At 46.3% G+C, this 19,183-nt stretch overlaps 1 pseudogene; it reads left to right on the plus strand.

Annotated features, from left to right (window-relative positions):
- Positions 1–8,392: 8,392 nt before the first annotated feature.
- Positions 8,393–8,599, plus strand: LOC142268461 (U2 spliceosomal RNA; annotated as a pseudogene).
- Positions 8,600–19,183: the final 10,584 nt, after the last annotated feature.

Here is a 19,183-nt window from a genome sequence, read left to right on the forward strand (position 1 = left end):
TAGACTGGTAAAACTAAATCAATGTGAATATTGTATCACCTCGAAGTTAATTGGTTATACAAAAGAATTTTATTCTCATTACTTTCATTTTTTATTTTATGTGGTCCTTGTTTTATGTGGTCCTTGGTTTTAGTAATAATCAGTTGGCTACAGATTCTATGCTAGGGATGGGCTGCATCTTAATGGGGAGGGTGCAGCTCTGCTGGGGCAGAAAATGGCTAGAAGGTTGGAGGAGTGTTTAAACTAGGAATGGGGGGTGAGGGTATTCACTTTATAGAAGGGGAATGTAGTGCAGATAGTGACAAGGGCACAAGTAATGAAATTGGGGGTGGTACGGGGGGAAGGGTTAGGACAGTCAATACAGTAAGCAGGAATATAGGTACAGAGTCATACGTAACGTGCATGTACACTAATGCCCGAAGCCTCACAAATAAGGTGGAGGAATTAGAATTAATATTGTTGGAAGAAAATTATGATATAGTGGGGATATCAGAGACATGGCTGGATGAGAGCTATGACTGGGCTGTTAATTTACAGGGTTATAGCCTATTCAGGAATGACCGTACAAATAAGCGAGGGGGAGGTGTGTGTCTATATGTAAAATCATCCTTAAAACCCATCCTGCGTGACAACATATGTGAGGGTACTGAGAATGTAGAGTCCCTATGGGTGGAGATAAGGGGGGGGGGAGTGAATAATAAAATACTGATAGGGGTGTGTTATAAGACGCCGAATATTATGGAAGAGGTAGAGAATCTCCTCATAAAGCAAATTGATAAAGCAGCGAGTCTCGGAGAGGTAATTATTATGGGGGACTTTAACTATCCTGATATAAATTGGGGAACAGAAACTTGCAGTTCCAGCAAAGGAAATAGATTTTTGATAACAATGAAAGATAATTACCTTTCACAAATGGTACAGGACCCCACAAGAGGGGGAGCACTACTAGACCTTGTACTAACCAATAGGCCAGACCGCATATCAAATATACAAGTTGGGGGTTACTTGGGGAATAGTGATCACAAAATAATAAGTTTTCACGTATTCTTTAGTAAGATGTATAGTAGAGGGGCTACAAGGACACTAAACTTCAGGAAAGCAAATTTTAAACGGCTGAGAGATGATCTTAGTGCAATAAACTGGGATGATGTACTAAGTAATAAAAGTACACAAAGCAAATGGGAGACTTTTATGAGCATCCTGAATAGGGCTTGTGCAGAAAATATACCCTATGGGAACAAACATGCTAGAAATAGGAGGAAACCCCTATGGCTAAATAGAGCTGTAAGGGAAGCAATAAAAGAAAAACAGAAAGCCTTAAAAGAATTAAAGAGGGTAGGTAGTGATGAGGCATTATATAATTATAGAAAATTAAATAAAATATGTAAAAAGCAAATTAAGTTAGCTAAGTTTGAGACAGAGAGACTCATTGCGAGAGAAAGTAAAAATAATCCTAAAATATTCTTTAACTACATAAACAGTAAAAAACTGAAAAGCGATAGTGTTGGCCCCCTTAAAAATAGTCTTGGTGAAATGGTGGAAGGGGATGAGGGTAAAGCCAACCTGCTGAATGACTTTTTTTCTACGGTTTTTATACAAGAAAATGCCATGGCAGATGACATGACCAGTGATGCCATAAATTCACCCTTGAATATTACCTGCTTAACCCAGCAGGAAGTACGCCGCCGCCTCGAAATCACTAAGGTTGACAAATCTCCGGGCCCGGATGGCATACACCCCAGAGTACTACAGGAATTGAATTCTGTGATAGATAGACCATTATTTTTAATCTTCTCAGATTCCTTAATAACAGGGTCGGTACCGCAGGACTGGCGCATAGCAAATGTGGTGCCAATATTCAAAAAGGGGACAAAAACTGAGCCGGGAAATTATAGGCCGGTAAGTTTAACCTCTACGGTTGGTAAAATCCTTGAGGGTTTCTTGAGAGATGCTATACTGGAGTATCTCAAGAAAAATAACCTTATGACAGAGTATCAACATGGGTTTATGAGGGATCGATCCTGTCAAACTAATTTGATCAGCTTCTATGAAGAGGTAAGTTCAAGCCTGGACCGGGGAAATGCAGTGGATGTTGTGTATATGGACTTTTCAAAAGCTTTTGATACGGTGCCACACAAAAGGTTGGTACATAAAATGAGAATAATGGGGATAGGGGAAAATATGTGTAACTGGGTTAAAAACTGGCACAGTGATAGGAAACAAAGGGTGGTTATTAATGGTACGTACTCGGACTGGGTCTCAGTTCATAGTGGGGTACCACAGGGGTCAGTATTGGGCCCGCTTCTTTTCAACATATTTATAAATGACCTTGTTGGGGGCATGCGGAGTAGAATTTCAATATTTGCAGATGATACTAAACTCTGCAGGGTAATCAATACAGAGGAGGATAATTTTATATTACAGGGAGATTTATGTAAATTGGAGGATTGGGCTGAGAAGTGGCAATTGAAGTTTAATGTAGATAAATGTAAGGTCATGCACTTGGGTAGAGGAAATAACATTTATGATTATGTACTTAATTGTAGAACACTGGGTAAAACAGACACAGAAAAAGACTTGGGTGTATGGGTGGATGGTAAACTTCACTTTAGTGGACAGTGTCAGGCAGCTGCTGCCAGGGCTAATAAAATAATGGGATGTATTAAAAGAGGTATAAGTGTTCATGAAAAAAATATAGTTCTACCTCTGTACAAGTCACTAGTGCGACCGCACTTAGAATACTGTGTACAATTCTGGTCACCGATATATAAGAAGGACATAGCTGAACTGGAGAGGGTGCAGAGAAGAGCGACCAAGATTATTAGAGGAATGGGGGGGCTGCAATACGAAGACAGGTTATTAAACTTGGGGTTATTTAGTCTGGAAAAACGAAGGCTTAGGGGGGATCTAATCACAATGTATAAATATATGAGGGGACAGTACAGAGACCTTTCCAAAGATCTATTTACACCTAGGCCTGCGACTGGAACACGGGGGCATCCGCTACGTCTTGAGGAAAGAAGGTTTAATCATAATCACAGACGAGGATTCTTTACTGTACGAGCAGTGAGACTATGGAACTCTCTGCCGCATGATGTTGTAATGAGTGATTCACTACTAACATTTAAGCAGAGCCTGGATGCCTTTCTTGAAAAATTTAATATAACCAGTTATGTATATTAGATTTTATGACAGGGTATTGATCCAGGGAACTAGTCTGATTGCCGGATGTGGAGTCAGGAAGGACATTTTTTTCCCCATTGGAACTTGTTTGCCACATTGGGGTTTTTTGCCTTCCTCTGGATCAACATGTTAGGCTACGGGTTGAACTAGATGGACTTAGAGTCTCCCTTCAACCTTAAAAACTATGATACTATGATACTATGATCAGTGTATTGTATATTATCAAATACTCTGTCTTGAAACAAGGATAGCAAAAAAATTTTTATTTGTGGTCTATTAATAAAATTATAAAAACCCATCTAGCGCTGGTTTATTGTGGATTTTTACTTAAAATCCTTTACACAGTTTATTAAAGGCTACTTTACACACTGCGATATCGGTCCCGATATCGCTAGTGTGGATACCCGCCCCCATCTGTTGCGCGACACGGGCAAATCGCTGCCCATGCTGCACAACACCGACCAGACCCGTCACACATACTTACCTGCCCGGCGACGTCGCTGTGACCGGCGAACCGCCTCCTTTCTAAGGGGGCGGTCCGTGCGGCGTCACAGCGACGTCACTGAGCGACCGCCCAATAGCAGCGGAGGGGCGGAGATGAGTGGCCGGAACATCCCGCCCACCTCCTTCCTTCCTCATAGCGGCTGGGAGGCAGGTAAGGAGAGGTTCCTCGTTTCTGCGGTGTCACACGGAGCGATGTGTGCTGCCGCAGGAGCGACGAACTACATCGTTACTGCTGCAGTAACGATAATCGAGAATGGAGACCCATGTCACCGATGAGCGATTTTGCACGTTTTTGCAGCGATGCAAAATCGCTCATCGGTGTCACACGCAGCAACATCGCTAATGCGGCCGGATGTGCGTCACAAATTCCGTGACCCCAACGACTCCGCATTAGCGATGTCGCAGCGTGTAAAGCCCCCTTTAGTGGGAGTGGTGTACAGGGTCTTAGCAGTAAAGAGTATTCCATATTTCTGCCAGATACCCACAGAGATATTGAAATCTGAAAAAAGAGACTTCTGCTCATTGAAGGTAAGAACTGCTCACATAGCGTTCAACTCCACAGCAAACGAGTGCTCTAGCACTGGCATCTCAGCAGGGATATTCCCCTACTACACATGTGTGTCTGGGTCCCTGTGACAGTTTACAGGACATAACTCAGGGCACCTAGACAGAAGGCAGAGGGACTACTTTCTATTTCTGGTGTAGAGCTTAGTACAATATATATATATATACTATTACATGTGACACATGTACCTTGTATTACCATTATTCGCTGTATATGAACCCCTTTTCTCCGGGCATTATTTGTCTATAGCATTTTTCACGAACCTGAGGCAACTGAGAACCCTTCAGTGAAGGAATTCCACTAACCCTCACAATACCAACCAGGGGCCTCCCTGCAGTAACTCAGGTAGTTGTACCCATTCTCTTTCCGCATTCTATGTGTTCTTCTTCTTTCTTCTTTTTTTTCTTTTTTCTTCTTTTTATTTCTATCATGTAGTTCAGGGGTTTATAGATATATGTCCTGCATCTCATATTTCCTTTAGTGGTGCTTCTTACCCATTCTCATATCATTTACCCTAGTATTTCATGATCCTGAGGCGACTGAGAACCCTTTAATAAAGGAATCCTTTTTCACTTGAATTGTCAAGTGATACTTACCAGTGACTATCACGTAATGTTACAGGTAGTTGCATTTTCTTCCTCTTCTTTCTCTCCTTTCTTCTTTGTCACACGGTCCATTGTGTTATAGCCCACGTGTCATGATAACACTTGTACCATCTTTTCATTTAGATTCCACCTACAATTATTTACCGATTCCAGTTCTGAAATAGGCTTTCATGATCTACTCACTAGAATTCTCAAGTGCATAAGGTACTGAGACATATACATGTTCACACCATTATAAAGAACAAAGTATAAACATTGAGGTTTTTCTCACACCCATGTTCCTGTGTTCTTTGATATGATATGTGTTCATTTCCTTCACTATATAGGATTGCAAGTTTTCCATTTGTACCTTAATGGCAATGACGCTATACAATTGAACACATATCATCCTGTTATCCATATAGGTGTGTATTTACCTGCTTGACTATTTTTGGTTGTTTGATCCAGAATGTTTCTCCAGATAGGTCATGTGGAAATTTTCTTTCCTCAGTACAAATGTTTTCACTATGGCTTTGGAAAAATTTTTTGTATGTGCATCATGGTCATTTGACCCATTGTACTCTCAAGTAGCAATATATGTTATGTTATGTTGTACTATGTACTAATTACGTGTTTATATGGTTTTGTAACCCTTTATGATCTTAGATAACTTTATCCTTGATAAAGACCTAAAAACAAGGTCGAAACGTTGGATGAATTATCCTTTTGCACAAATAAAGAATTTTCAGCATTCCAAGAGTTCTTTTCTTACGTTATTGATCACTATAGTGTGCCAGAGCTATTTCTATTGAATTGACTCTTATTTTTTCTGAGCACCTGCTATATACACAGTGACCCAGACATATTCAAGTTTCATTCAGAAGGCAGAGGGAAGCCTTAGCAGCTGAGCCTATATCTTGGCTTGTGAGCATTAGAACAGGCCGGCGATTACAGGGTAACATGAAAAATGTCCAGCTTGCATTATGACTAGAACATGACAATATCCTTTTAAGTACTAACCTATGATGCGTTCCTAAGCAGTTGATGTTATATGTTCTACATTTCATTTTCTGCATACTTTACAAGTAGTAGAATTTGCTTTGATATAGGCAACTGGATTTTCACAATGAAAAGGCAAAGGATAACGCCCGAAAAAGACGCCATACATTATGTCAGTGCCATCACTGACAAACCTGGATTGACCATGAAATACATCAATCCCCTTAAAGGTGAGTTAAAACAAGTTTTAACTAAATTGCCTTAATATTGTCATGCATTAGAATGACTGTCTTAGGTAATGATAAATATTTTCTACAGGAAGAGGAGTGTTTGCTGAAACTGAAATCGAAAAAGGGAGTTTTGTTGCAGAATATCGAGGCGAGCTCACGTATGCACTTACGATGGTAGACAACTACTCGATATTTATGGTTGTGGTACAAGTCAAAGATCTAATGGCCCATACTGCAGCGAAGGTCTTCCAAGCACACTTATGCAGACCTCATGGCTACTCAGAGAGAGTCCTCACAGATCAAGGCACAGCCTTTGAAGCGGAAATCTTCAAGGACTTCTGCAGCTTTTACCGATGCAGGAAGATGCGCACTACACCCTACCATGCTCAAACCAATGGTTATCAACCTGCTCAGGACTTTACCCCATATTCCAGATGTGGCCTTACAAGTGATTTATAGAGGGGTAACAATACGTTGGGATCACCGGATCTAATCTCCCTTTTTATACACCCTAAAATCTTGTTTGCTTTAGAATAAACAATAACATCATAAAGGTATAGCAGTACCGTTTCAAAGTTTCGGTGTCCCAAGCAGCATTCCATCAGCCTCTGGAAGGTTCCTGGCAAATTGCACAGCTCGAAGGGCATGCTTTTGAACTCGCAGAGACCCATCGGGGTGGCAAAGGCGGTCTTCTCCCGGTCTGCCTCAGCAACGGACACTTGCCAATAGCGACTAGTGAGATCAAGGGTAGAAAAATAATTTGCAGTTCTCAATGCAGCTAGCTATTCCTCAATACAGGGGAGTGGTGCTGTCCTTCTTCTTTAACAGGACCAACGGAGCTGCCCAGAGGCTACAACTGTCACGGATAACCCCAGCCTCCTTCATGTTGCTCAACATGTCCTTGGTACACTGGTAATGTGCAGGTAGTTTTGGCTTATATCTCTCTTAGATGGGTGGGTGTGCACTTGTGGGGATGTAGTGTTTGACCCCTTTTATTCTTCAAAAGTCTAGCGGATGTTTGCTGAAGACTTGCTCGTATTCTTGCACTAGCCTGTAGACCCCCTTCTTGTGATGTGAAGGTGTGGAGTCAGTGCCTACGTGTAATTCCTTACACCACTCCTCTGGCTGACTTGGTGAGCTGTCACTGAATGGGTGGGCTGAAGCAATGGTGGATGCTGCTGTTTGGATAGCATGTGTATCTACTGAGAACAGCTTATCAATGGTGGCAAATCGGAGCAGCTTAATCTCTTGCTCTCCGCAGTTCAACACTCTCATGGGCACTCTTCCCTTCCATATTAATGAATAAAACTATGATGTAAATAGCATATAGATACCCCACAAATGCAGATAAAAGTAGGTTATGGGAAACGGGGGAAGAGAGAAACAGGAAAATAGTGGAATAAAGTATACCTTCCAGGTGGGAGAGGAAATGGCAGCACAGCCAGTGGAGGTGAAGCAAGGGGAGCCTGCAACTAAAGAGTTGAGAGCGTTATCACATGGTGACTGAGCCTGATTGTAACGGGAGCATAGAGGTGCCGATCCTGTCTTACCTGCGTTGGTGTAGAAGTGGGTGTCCTGTGGTGGAGTCAGCTATGTGCAGTGGTGGCCGTGGGTTCTTTTATGTGCGACCGTAGTAATAGCTGCGCCCACTTCCTGTATGGGAGTGGAATGCAGTGAGGGTAATGGAACGCACGCCTGCGCATTTGTGTTTAACGTCGCGCATGTGCAGAACGGAGAAAAGGCTGCGCTCACTTCCTAATGAAAGGGAGTGAGACGCATCTGGGAAGGGAAGGGAAAAGATTAGGGTTTGGGGATGATGAAAGGGCTTTCTACGGGCAAGGATGGCAAAGGGTGGCAGTGACGGAAAGTCAGGCAGCCTGTCCTGTCCTGTCCTGTCCGTCCGTCTTTTTGTATCATGAATTGGAAAGACTGCAAGGGGGAGGGGAGGTGCTTGTGTCCAAAAGGAGGAGTTATTCAGATTCATTGCAGTGGGTGCAAAAAGCACCATTCTTCTTGTTTTTGCTCTGCAAAACAGCCTTTTCAAGGGTTGGCTTGGGTGACAAAATGTCTTCTGTAGGCGTGGGTTTGTCTCCCTCTCCCTAAGATGTGTCCGGTATAGGCCAGGGTGCCACTCAAGGCCGTAACCAATTCGGGTTATAGCTTCTCGGCCTTTTGGCTAAGATCAAGTGTAGTTTCGGAGGACGCTACCTTGGTCGGTACTGGAAGGTGCCTGGGATTGCACGTCTGCCGGCCTTGAGGAAGTGTGTGCGCCTTCTGGTGACACATAGCCCTCTTGTGCCTGGACGGTTCCCAGGCAACGGGAGGCGATCACCTTTGTTATTTTGAAGTCCTACTGATAAGCAGAAAAAAAAAAAAATTAAATCTGTTCTTATCAGTTTAATATCTGATACGTCCCCTCTCTGGGGACCATATATTAAATGGATTTTTAGAACAAGGAGATGGAAAAAATCTTGCTCTGTCCACTGCACGCATTGACCTGGTATTGCAGTACCTCCAGGACCGGTGCACCCCTTCTTAACCCAGTTTCCAAAAGCAGAACTCAATTCACCTGATTCAAATGAGCCCCATTAGTGAATTGAAAGAAAGCAAAAACTTTATATGCACCTCAATTTGGCCAATTCACTTTTCACACTTTCACCCTTTTTTTTATCTTTCACACCTTTTACTTGCTTTATTGATGCAAAAAGCTGTGCCAAATAGCAAACTCATCTCCACTCAACTTGACCAACTCTGCTATGTCCCGTGCAGTATCTTATTCTCAGTCTTATCTAGATCATTTGCAATTGAATAGAATAGATCCCTTTTGGCTGCTTATGACTGTGTAAAATATGTAGTTTTACTGGGCTGGGATGAGAGAATCCATTGAAGCATGGTGTAGGGATTGTGGTTCCTGTGTGCTAAGAAGAGAGGCTGGCACCAGCCAGAAAGCCCCATTGCAGCCAATAATCACTTAATAACTTTTTCAACTTGTCATCATATGGGAGGCCTTCCATTCCTTGTAGTAGTCTAGTTGCCCACCTTTGAACTGACTCTAACTTCTGAATGTCCTTATTAAAATGTGGAGCCCAAAACTGGTTCCCATATTCCAGATGTAGCCTTACAAGTGATTTATAGAGGTGTAACAATACGTTGGGATCACGGGATCTAATCTCCCTTTTTATACACCCTAAAATCTTGTCCCAAGCAGCATTCCATCAGCCTCTGGAAGGTTCCTGGCGCATTGCACAGCTCGAAGGGCATGCTTTTGAACTCGCAGAGACCCATAGGGGTGGCGAAGGCGGTCTTCTCCCGGTCTGCCTCAGCAACGGACACTTGCCAATAGTGACTAGTGAGATCAAGGGTAGAAAAATAATTTGCAGTTCTCAATGCAGCTAGCGATTCCTCAATACGGGGAGTGGTGCCGTCCTTCTTTTTTAACAGGATCAACAGAGCTGCCCAAAGGCTACAACTGTCACGGATAACCCCAGCCGCCTTCATGTTGCTCAACATGTCCTTGGTACACTGGCAATGTGAAGGTGGTATTGGCTTATAGCTCTCTTTGATGGGTGGGTGTGCACCTGTGGGGATGTGGTGTTGGACCCCTTTTATTCCCCCAAAATCTAGCGGGCTTCCCACCGGTAACCCGCTCCCCAGCTTGGATGGATGCTGAGGGAGCCCCTTTTGCCCGCAGGCTCTGGCCCTGGGAACTGTAGCCTTGGCGGTGACTGTGCTTCCCTCTACGGTGTGAGCTGTTGCCTTCAATCGGGTCTTGACTGCTGGGAAACCCTGGAGGTTCCTGTCGCTAACGGATTTGACCGGTTTTACGGCGACTCCTAGCCTGGTCGGGGTCCGTAGGCCCTGCCGGATGGTGCTGGCTTCTCTTCACTCCCCGATCTGGTACCGGCGGGCCACCGCCCATCCCCGGTCCGTACGGTTCACTCCAATCAGCCTCTCCTGCAGAAGGTCACCACCGTCTGCCAACCTTGCTGAGTGCCCGGGCCACACACCCGGACACGGTCAGTCTCCTCTCCTCTTCACTTCTCTAACTCCAAAACTGATCTCTAATCTGACTCCTTTTCCCGCCTCCAGGACTGTGAACTCCTCGGTGGGTTGGATCAACCGCCTGGCCCACCCCCTGGTGTGGACATCAGCCCCTGGAGGAAGGCAACTAGGATTTGTGTTTAGCTTCGGTGTGCCTAGCCGGAGTGTAGAGTGTGTTGGTGTAGTACCTGTGACGACCTGGCTTGTCCAGGGCGCCACATTCCCCTATAGTAAAATGCAGACCGTCCGCGGGCTGCCCGTCCATCACCGGTTTTATTTTCACAACTGAAAAAGAATAAAACGGTAAAACATGTAAAAGCATCATAAACATTTTACAACGGTACAGCTTCCGCTCTTCTCCCACCCAAACAACCTGGCCCTGATGCTGCCCCTAAGAAGCGGGCAGCACCCCTTGACCCCAGTCCAGCACCAAGTTGCCCGAGCGGGTTCTGTCTCTTTCAGGGGGCCCACGTCCAAGGGGACCCCTGAACCCCCGGAGGATCGCCACCGGTTACGGTAGTGGCGGGCCTAGGCCATCCCTTTCCTCCAGGCCCATCCTCCCAAATCAGCCTCTCCGGAGGCGGTAACGGTGTCAAGCCAACAAACATTTTTATTTACATTGCACTAAGTTTGTGGTTGCCCTGCAAGTTCTCGGGCTTGTCCGTAAGCAGTTCCTTACGCAATGGTTGCACAGTCCCTACGGGGACAACAGTTGCCGGCAACGGCCGGTTTAATCACGGTTCAATCAGGTAAACTTCTTTGGTTGATCATCTTTACTTATCATTTAAAACTTTCAAACTGGTACACTCAACACATAAAGCCCCCCCCTTTTAAAGAGTAGTTTCCCTGTACCTAAGTGGGGGTCTACCTAGGTTGGGGCGAGTGGACCTTCGGGGTCCGGTGTCAGTGGTGACAGGCAGTGGGGCAGAGGGAACAGTCAGTTCCTCCTCCCTGCTATCATGTGGGGCAGGCGGAGGCGTAGGGGAGCTGGGTACAGGTACATCCCTGGGCACTGGCTCGCGGTTAACCGTTTCCATCATTTCTTCATCCACGGGTTGTGGGAACAGTATCACTGGAAGGATCACCGCACCGTTCTGTGTAGGCCAGTCTGCTGGAAAATCACCCATCATGGTGTGGATTACCTCTTTTTCCTTCTCCACTGGACTGGGAACTGGAGCCTCATCCGCTACTCTCAATGCTGGTGGGCACTTCTTCAGGTGGTCTCGGGAAACCGTGGCCAAAGTCCCCCCCTGGTCACGGCTGATCTGGTAGGCCTTCCCATTCTCCCATCCTGTGGGCTGGACTACATACGGGGTTTTTTCCCATTGATCATCCAGCTTGTGGGCCCTTCTTTTCCGCTTCAGCACTACATCCCCAGGTTGGAAGGAACCGGCAGGCGCCTTCTTGTTGAAGCACTGCTCCTGTTGTCCCCGACTCCGGCACAAGTTCTTTTCAACATACTCCTGGACCTGTCGGTACTGTGTCCTCCGCCGAGTGTCCCATTCAGCTGTCGACAGGAGTGCTTCTGAAGCTTCCAAGCCCATTTCCAGATCCACTGGTAGCCGGCCGGGACGAGCTCTCATCAGGTATGCTGGAGTGCATTTCGTAGAGCTGGAAGGGATGTTGTTGTACATATCGACCAGGTCAGGTAGCTTCTCCAGCCACAGGTTCCGCTCTTCCAGTGGTAACGTCTTGAGGAGGCCCAGGACCAAGTGGTTCATCTTTTCACAAATGCCATTGGTTTGGGCGTGGTAAGGCGTGGTCCGGATTTTCTTGCAGCCGTACAACTGGCAGAATTCCTGGAATACCTCTGCTTCAAAGGCCGGACCCTGGTCGGTAAGCACCCTCTCCGGGTACCAATGCGGTCAACAGAAATAAGCCTGGAAAGCCTTAGCAGCGGTGCGGCCGGTTAAGTCCTTAACTGGGACAACCACCAGGAACCTCGAGTAGTGGTCTACGATGGTCAGAGCGTAGGTGTACCCACTTCGGCTGGGGGTGAGCTTTACATGGTCAAGGGCAACCAGCTCCAGCGGTTGGTGTGTAATGATCGGGTGTAGGGGTGCCTTCTGGCTGGCCTCGTTCTTCCTTCTCAATGCGCAAGGGCCACATTCTCGGCACCAGGCCTCCACAGATTCCCGCATTCCACTCCAATAGAACCGCTCTCTTAACAACATCTCTAGCTTCTTCCACCCGAAGTGCACTGCACCATCATTGTATGCTTGCAGGACGGTGGGCACGTTAGCCTGGGGAATCACCAGCTGGCGGATCTTCTCGTGAGTCTTTGGATTAATCAGCTCGCGATACAACTTCCCCTGGTGTAGGTATAGCCGGGTCCGTTCTTGCCACAGACGTTGGGCTTCGGCAGGGGCAGCAGGGTCTATACCAGCAGAACCCTGTTCCACTAGAGTCTTGACCAGGCGGACAGCAGGTGCCTGGTCCTGAGCTTCCTGCCAGTCCTGTCGGGGCAGCGGATCCAGGTTCACCCGTTGTTGGTAGACGTGCACCTTCTCAGTGAATGGCCGGTGAAATGCAGGCAACTCGATCTCTTTGAGGTCATCATCCTCTGGCCCCTCTTCCGACAGGTGGGGCATCCGGGAGAGTGCATTGGCATTGACGTTGGTACGGCCGGCCCGGTACTTGATGGTGAAATCGTAGTTGGCTAACCTGGTCACCCACCGCTGCTCCAACGCGCCCAGCTTGGCCGTATCTAGATGGGTCAGCAGGTTATTGTCTGTGTACGTGGTGAACTTGGCTGCTGCCAGGTAATGGCGGAACCGCTCGGTGATAGCCCACACCAGTGCCAAGAGCTCAAGCTTGAAGGAGATGTAGTTCTCAGGGTTCCTCTCAGTCGGTCGGAGTTTTCGGCTAGCATAAGCTATTACCTTTTCCCTTCTGTCTTGGACCTGGGATAGAACAGCCCCCAAGCCCACATTGCTGGCGTCGGTGTAGAGGATGAATGGGCGGCTGTAGTCAGGGTACGCTAGGATTTCCTCTCCGGTCAGGGCTGTTCTCAGCTGGCGGAAGGATTCCTCATGCTTTTCTTCCCACACCAATGGGGCTACTAGGGATCTACCACCCTTGGTCTGTCCTACGAGGAGGTCTTGCATGGGGGCAGCCATCTTTGTGTACCCCTTAATGAAGCGACGGTAATATCCCACCAGGCCCAGAAACTGCCTCACTTCCCTCACTGTGGTCGGTCTCGGCCAGTCTTGGATGGCGGTGATCTTCTCGGGGTTGGGGGCGACACCTTCCGCACCAACCACATGTCCTAGGTACTGCACTCTGGGTTTCAGCAGATGACACTTTGAGGGCTTCAACTTCATCCCATACTTGGCAAGGGACGCGAACACCTCGGCTAGGTACTCCAGGTGGGCTTCATACGTCTGTGAGTACACAATCACATCATCCAAGTACAGCAAAACGGTCCCATAGGCAGTCTTCTCTCGGTCTTCCGGTGCCACGGCCACCTGCCAGTACCCGCTGGTGAGGTCAAGGGTGGAGAAGTAGTTAGCGGTTCTCAGCGAGGCCAGGGACTCTTTGATGCGGGGCAGAGGGTAAGCATCCTTATGCGTTATCTGGTTAATCTTCCGGTAATCCACACACATCCGCATGGTGCCATCCTTCTTCTTAACCAGCACCAACGGAGCGGCCCAGGGACTACAGCTGTCCCTAATAACCCCTGCCTCCTTCATGTTCCTCAACATGTCTTTGGCGCATTGGTAGTGCGCAGGGGGAATAGGCCTGTATCTCTCTTTAATAGGGGAGTGTGTACCGGTAGGGATGTGGTGTTGAACCCCTTTAATCTGCCCAAAATCTAGAGGGTGCTTGCTAAAAACCCGCTCATACTCCTGTACCACCCGGTATACCCCTTCCTTGTGGTGTATGGGGTATCATCAGTGCCGACATGTAGCTCTCGATACCACTCGCCTAACTCCCCCAGGGATGAGTGGGAACCGGCAGCAGGCGGTGTGACCGGGGGAACGGCTTCATGGATCGTGTGGGGATCTAGAGTGAGCAATTTGGCAAGGGTAGCGTACCGGGTGGTGCATGAATGCACACATATTGGTTTTATAATCTTATTGTATTACTTTATATTCTTATTTCACTTGTGCATATCTCCACCATAATCCTGGCTAAGAAATATAGCTTTTTTTTGGGGTACACAGGTAGTAAGGTCTTCTTTCTATTTCTTTAGGGGTGATATAGCCTGGTGGAACTCTAGACCTCTAACATTATATATGCACCCTTTTTCTTTATGGTTCTTGGACACCTTATAACATTCTTCCATACATATATATCTTTCTCATAAATTATAAATAATTAGGCATTTTTATATATTTTATTTACATTTTCATAAATAACTTTTTACAAAGCATGGGGGACATTCTCACATACATATAATTTTCATGTACGCATTCTGAAAATTTACGCATAAACCGTACACACTCCTTTTTGTAACAATTTCTATAACTCATTCGCTGAACTCTCATCCCGGATATTCATTCTTACACCGAATTTCCTGTTATAACACAACATTCATGATTTTTATTCAATTTATTTTTATTTTTTAGGTTTATTAGTAGTGATGAGCGAGTACTAAAAAGCTCGGGTGCTCGAAGCTCGGGCCGAGCCTCCCAAGATACTCGGTACTCGGCCCGAGCACCGAGCCTAATGTTATCCTATGGGAGACCCGAGTATTTTTGTGAAATGACCACCGGCAGCATGTAGAAACCCTAAAAATGGCACAAAAGTCTCCGAAGAGTGCTCAAATGACATGGCAACAGCATGGGGAAGACCCCTTGAAGCATTTATCACTCAAAAGTCACAGCTGTGAATAATTTTGTCCGCGTTTTACGCCATTTTTACGGACTCACCAGAAAACCTTCCAAAATGACACCAAAATGATTTTTCATAGCGGAAATGTTAAGGGCACATACCCAATAGTGAGATAGAGCTAATGTATGTTACTTTTTGAGATCAATACATGAAAGATTTTACGTAAAACATTGTGTGGCACTCCGATGTCCCTGAGAAGAGACGTACATAAAGGCCTCTGAGTCTAATGTGCCCATTTTGAGGAACTGAGTCTTTGTAGTATTTTCCTTTGCCAGGGCAGTCCAAAATTGTGAGGTTCACCAATGCCCCTGCATACAGACGTGCATGAAGGCCTGTAAACCTGAAGTGCCCATTGTAAGGAAGTGGGTCTATTGTAGTATAGCCCTTAGGCAGGGCAGCCAAAAATTGGGAGGCTCCACGTTGTCCCTGGATAGAGACGTGCATGAGGGCCTCAAAACATTAAGTGTCCAGTGTCAGGAAGTGGGTGTATTATAGTATAGCCCTTAGGCAGGGCAGCCAAAAATTGGGAGGCTCCACGTTGTCCCTGGATAGAGACGTGCATGAGGGCCTGTAAACCTGAAGTGCCCATTGGAAGGAAGTGGGTCTTTTGTAGTATAGCCCTTTGGCAGGGCAGCCAAAAATTGGGAGGCTCCACGTTGTCCCTGGATAGAGACGTGCATGAGGGCCTGTAAACCTGAAGTGCCCATTGGAAGGAAGTGGGTCTTTTGTAGTATAGCCCTTTGGCAGGGCAGCCAAAAATTGGGAGGCTCCACATTGTCCCTGGATAGAGACATGCATGAGGGCCTCAAAACATTAAGTGTCCATTGTCAGGAAGTGGGTGTATTATAGTATAGCCCTTAGGCAGGGCAGCCAAAAATTGGGAGGCTCCACGTTGTCCCTGGATAGAGACGTGCATGAGGGCCTGTAAACCTGAAGTGCCCATTGGAAGGAAGTGGGTCTTTTGTAGTATAGCCCTTTGGCAAGGCAGCCAAAAATTGGGAGGCTCCACGTTGTCCCTGGATAGAGACGTGCATGAGGGCCTCAAAACATTAAGTGTCCATTGTCAGGAAGTGGGTGTATTATAGTATAGCCCTTTGGCAGGGCAGCCAAAAATTGGGAGGCTCCACGTTGTCCCTGGATAGAGACGTGCATGAGGGCCTCAAAACATTAAGTGTCCATTGTCAGGAAGTGGGTGTATTATAGTATAGCCCTTAGGCAGTGCAGCCAAAAATTGGGAGGCTCCACGTTGTCCCTGGATAGAGACGTGCATGAGGGCCTCAAAACATTAAGTGTCCATTGTCAGGAAGTGGGTCATTTGTAGTATAGCCCTTTGGGAGGGCAGCCAAAAATTGGGAGGCTCCACGTTGTCCCTGGATAGAGACGTGCATGAGGGCCTCAAAACATTAAGTGTCCATTGTCAGGAAGTGGGTGTATTATAGTATAGCCCTTTGGCAGGGCAGCCAAAAATTGGGAGGCTCCACGTTGTCCCTGCATAGAGACGTGCATGAGGGCCTCAAAACATTGTTCCCATTGCAAAGGAGCGGGTCTCCTGTCGTTGTAACGTGGAGCCTCCCAATTTTTGGCTGCCCTGCCAAAGGGCTATACTACAAAAGACCCACTTCCTGACAATGGACACTTAATGTTTTGAGGCCCTCATGCACGTCTCTATCCAGGGACAACGTGGAGCCTCCCAATTTTTGGCTGCCCTGCCTAAGGGCTATACTATAATACACCCACTTCCTGACAATGGACACTTAATGTTTTGAGGCCCTCATGCACGTCTCTATCCAGGGACAACGTGGAGCCTCCCAATTTTTGGCTGCCCTGCCAAAGGGCTATACTATAATACACCCACTTCCTGACAATGGACACTTAATGTTTTGAGGCCCTCATGCACGTCTCTATCCAGGGACAACGTGGAGCCTCACAATTTTTGGCTGCCCTGCCAAAGGGCTATACTACAAAAGACCCACTTCCTTCCAATGGGCACTTCAGGTTTACAGGCCCTCATGCACGTCTCTATCCAGGGACAACGTGGAGCCTCCCAATTTTTGGCTGCCCTGCCTAAGGGCTATACTATAATACACCCACTTCCTGACAATGGACACTTAATGTTTTGAGGCCCTCATGCATGTCTCTATCCAGGGACAACGTGGAGCCTCCCAATTATTGGCTGCCCTGCCAAAGGGCTATACTACAAAAGACCCACTTCCTTCCAATGGGCACTTCAGGTTTACAGGCCCTCATGCACGTCTCTATCCAGGGACAACGTGGAGCCTCCCAATTTTTGGCTGCCCTGCCAAAGGGCTATACTACAAAAGACCCACTTCCTTCCAATGGGCACTTCAGGTTTACAGGCCCTCATGCACGTCTCTATCCAGGGACAACGTGGAGCCTCCCAATTTTTGGCTGCCCTGCCTAAGGGCTATACTATAATACACCCACTTCCTGACAATGGACACTTAATGTTTTGAGGCCCTCATGCACGTCTCTATCCAGGGACAACGTGGAGCCTCCCAATTTTTGGCTGCCCTGCCAAAGGGCTATACTATAATACACCCACTTCCTGACAATGGACACTTAATGTTTTGAGGCCCTCATGCACGTCTCTATCCAGGGACAACGTGGAGCCTCACAATTTTTGGCTGCCCTGCCAAAGGGCTATACTACAAAAGACCCACTTCCTTCCAATGGGCACTTCAGGTTTACAGGCCCTCATGCACGTCTCTATCCAGGGACAACGTGGAGCCTCCCAATTTTTGGCTGCCCTGCCTAAGGGCTATACTATAATACACCCACTTCCTGACACTGGACACTTAATGTTTTGAGGCCCTCATGCACGTCTCTATCCAGGGACAACGTGGAGCCTCCCAATTTTTGGCTGCCCTGCCTAAGGGTTATACTACAATAGACCCACTTCCTTACAATGGGCACTTCAGGTTTACAAGCCATCATGCACGTCTGTATGCAGGGGCATTGGTGAACCTCACAATTTTGGACTGCCCTGGCAAAGGAAAATACTACCCAGTCTTTACTCAGTTCCTCAAAATGGGCACATTAGACTCAGAGGCCTTTATGTACGTCTCTTCTCAGGGACATCGGAGTGCCACACAATGTTTTACGTAAAATCTTTCATGTATTGATCTCAAAAAGTAACATACATTAGCTTTATCTCACTATTGGGTATGTGCCCTTAACATTTCCGCTATGAAAAATCATTTTGGTGTCATTTTGGAAGGTTTTCTGGTGAGTCCGTAAAAATGGCGTAAAACGCGGACAAAATTATTCACAGCTGTGACTTTTGAGTGATAAATGCTTCAATGGGTCTTCCCCATGCTGTTGCCATGTCATTTGAGCACTCTTCGGAGACTTTTGTGCCATTTTTAGGGTTTCTACATGCTGCCGGTGGTCATTTCACAAAAATACTCGGGTCTCCCATAGGATAACATTGGGCTCGGTGCTCGGGCCGAGTACACGAGTATCTTGGGAGGCTCGGCCTGAGCTTCGAGCACCCGAGCTTTTTAGTACTCGCTCATCACTACTAATAAACCTAAAAAATAAAAATAAATTGAATAAAAATCATGAATGTTGTGTTATAACAGGAAATTCGGTGTAAGAATGAATATCCGGGATGAGAGTTCAGCGAATGAGTTATAGAAATTGTTACAAAAAGGAGTGTGTACGGTTTATGCGTAAATTTTCAGAATGCGTACATGAAAATTATATGTATGTGAGAATGTCCCCCATGCTTTGTAAAAAGTTATTTATGAAAATGTAAATAAAATATATAAAAATGCCTAATTATTTATAATTTATGAGAAAGATATATATGTATGGAAGAATGTTATAAGGTGTCCAAGAACCATAAAGAAAAAGGGTGCATATATAATGTTAGAGGTCTAGAGTTCCACCAGGCTATATCACCCCTAAAGAAATAGAAAGAAGACCTTACTACCTGTGTACCCCAAAAAAAGCTATATTTCTTAGCCAGGATTATGGTGGAGATATGCACAAGTGAAATAAGAATATAAAGTAATACAATAAGATTATAAAACCAATATGTGTGCATTCATGCACCACCCGGTACGCTACCCTTGCCAAATTGCTCACTCTAGATCCCCACACGATCCATGAAGCCGTTCCCCCGGTCACACCGCCTGCTGCCGGTTCCCACTCATCCCTGGGGGAGTTAGGCGAGTGGTATCGAGAGCTACATGTCGGCACTGATGATACCCCCATAC

Source organism: Anomaloglossus baeobatrachus, unplaced genomic scaffold (assembly GCF_048569485.1).
Source record: "Anomaloglossus baeobatrachus isolate aAnoBae1 unplaced genomic scaffold, aAnoBae1.hap1 Scaffold_3019, whole genome shotgun sequence".
NCBI lineage: Eukaryota > Metazoa > Chordata > Amphibia > Anura > Aromobatidae > Anomaloglossus > Anomaloglossus baeobatrachus.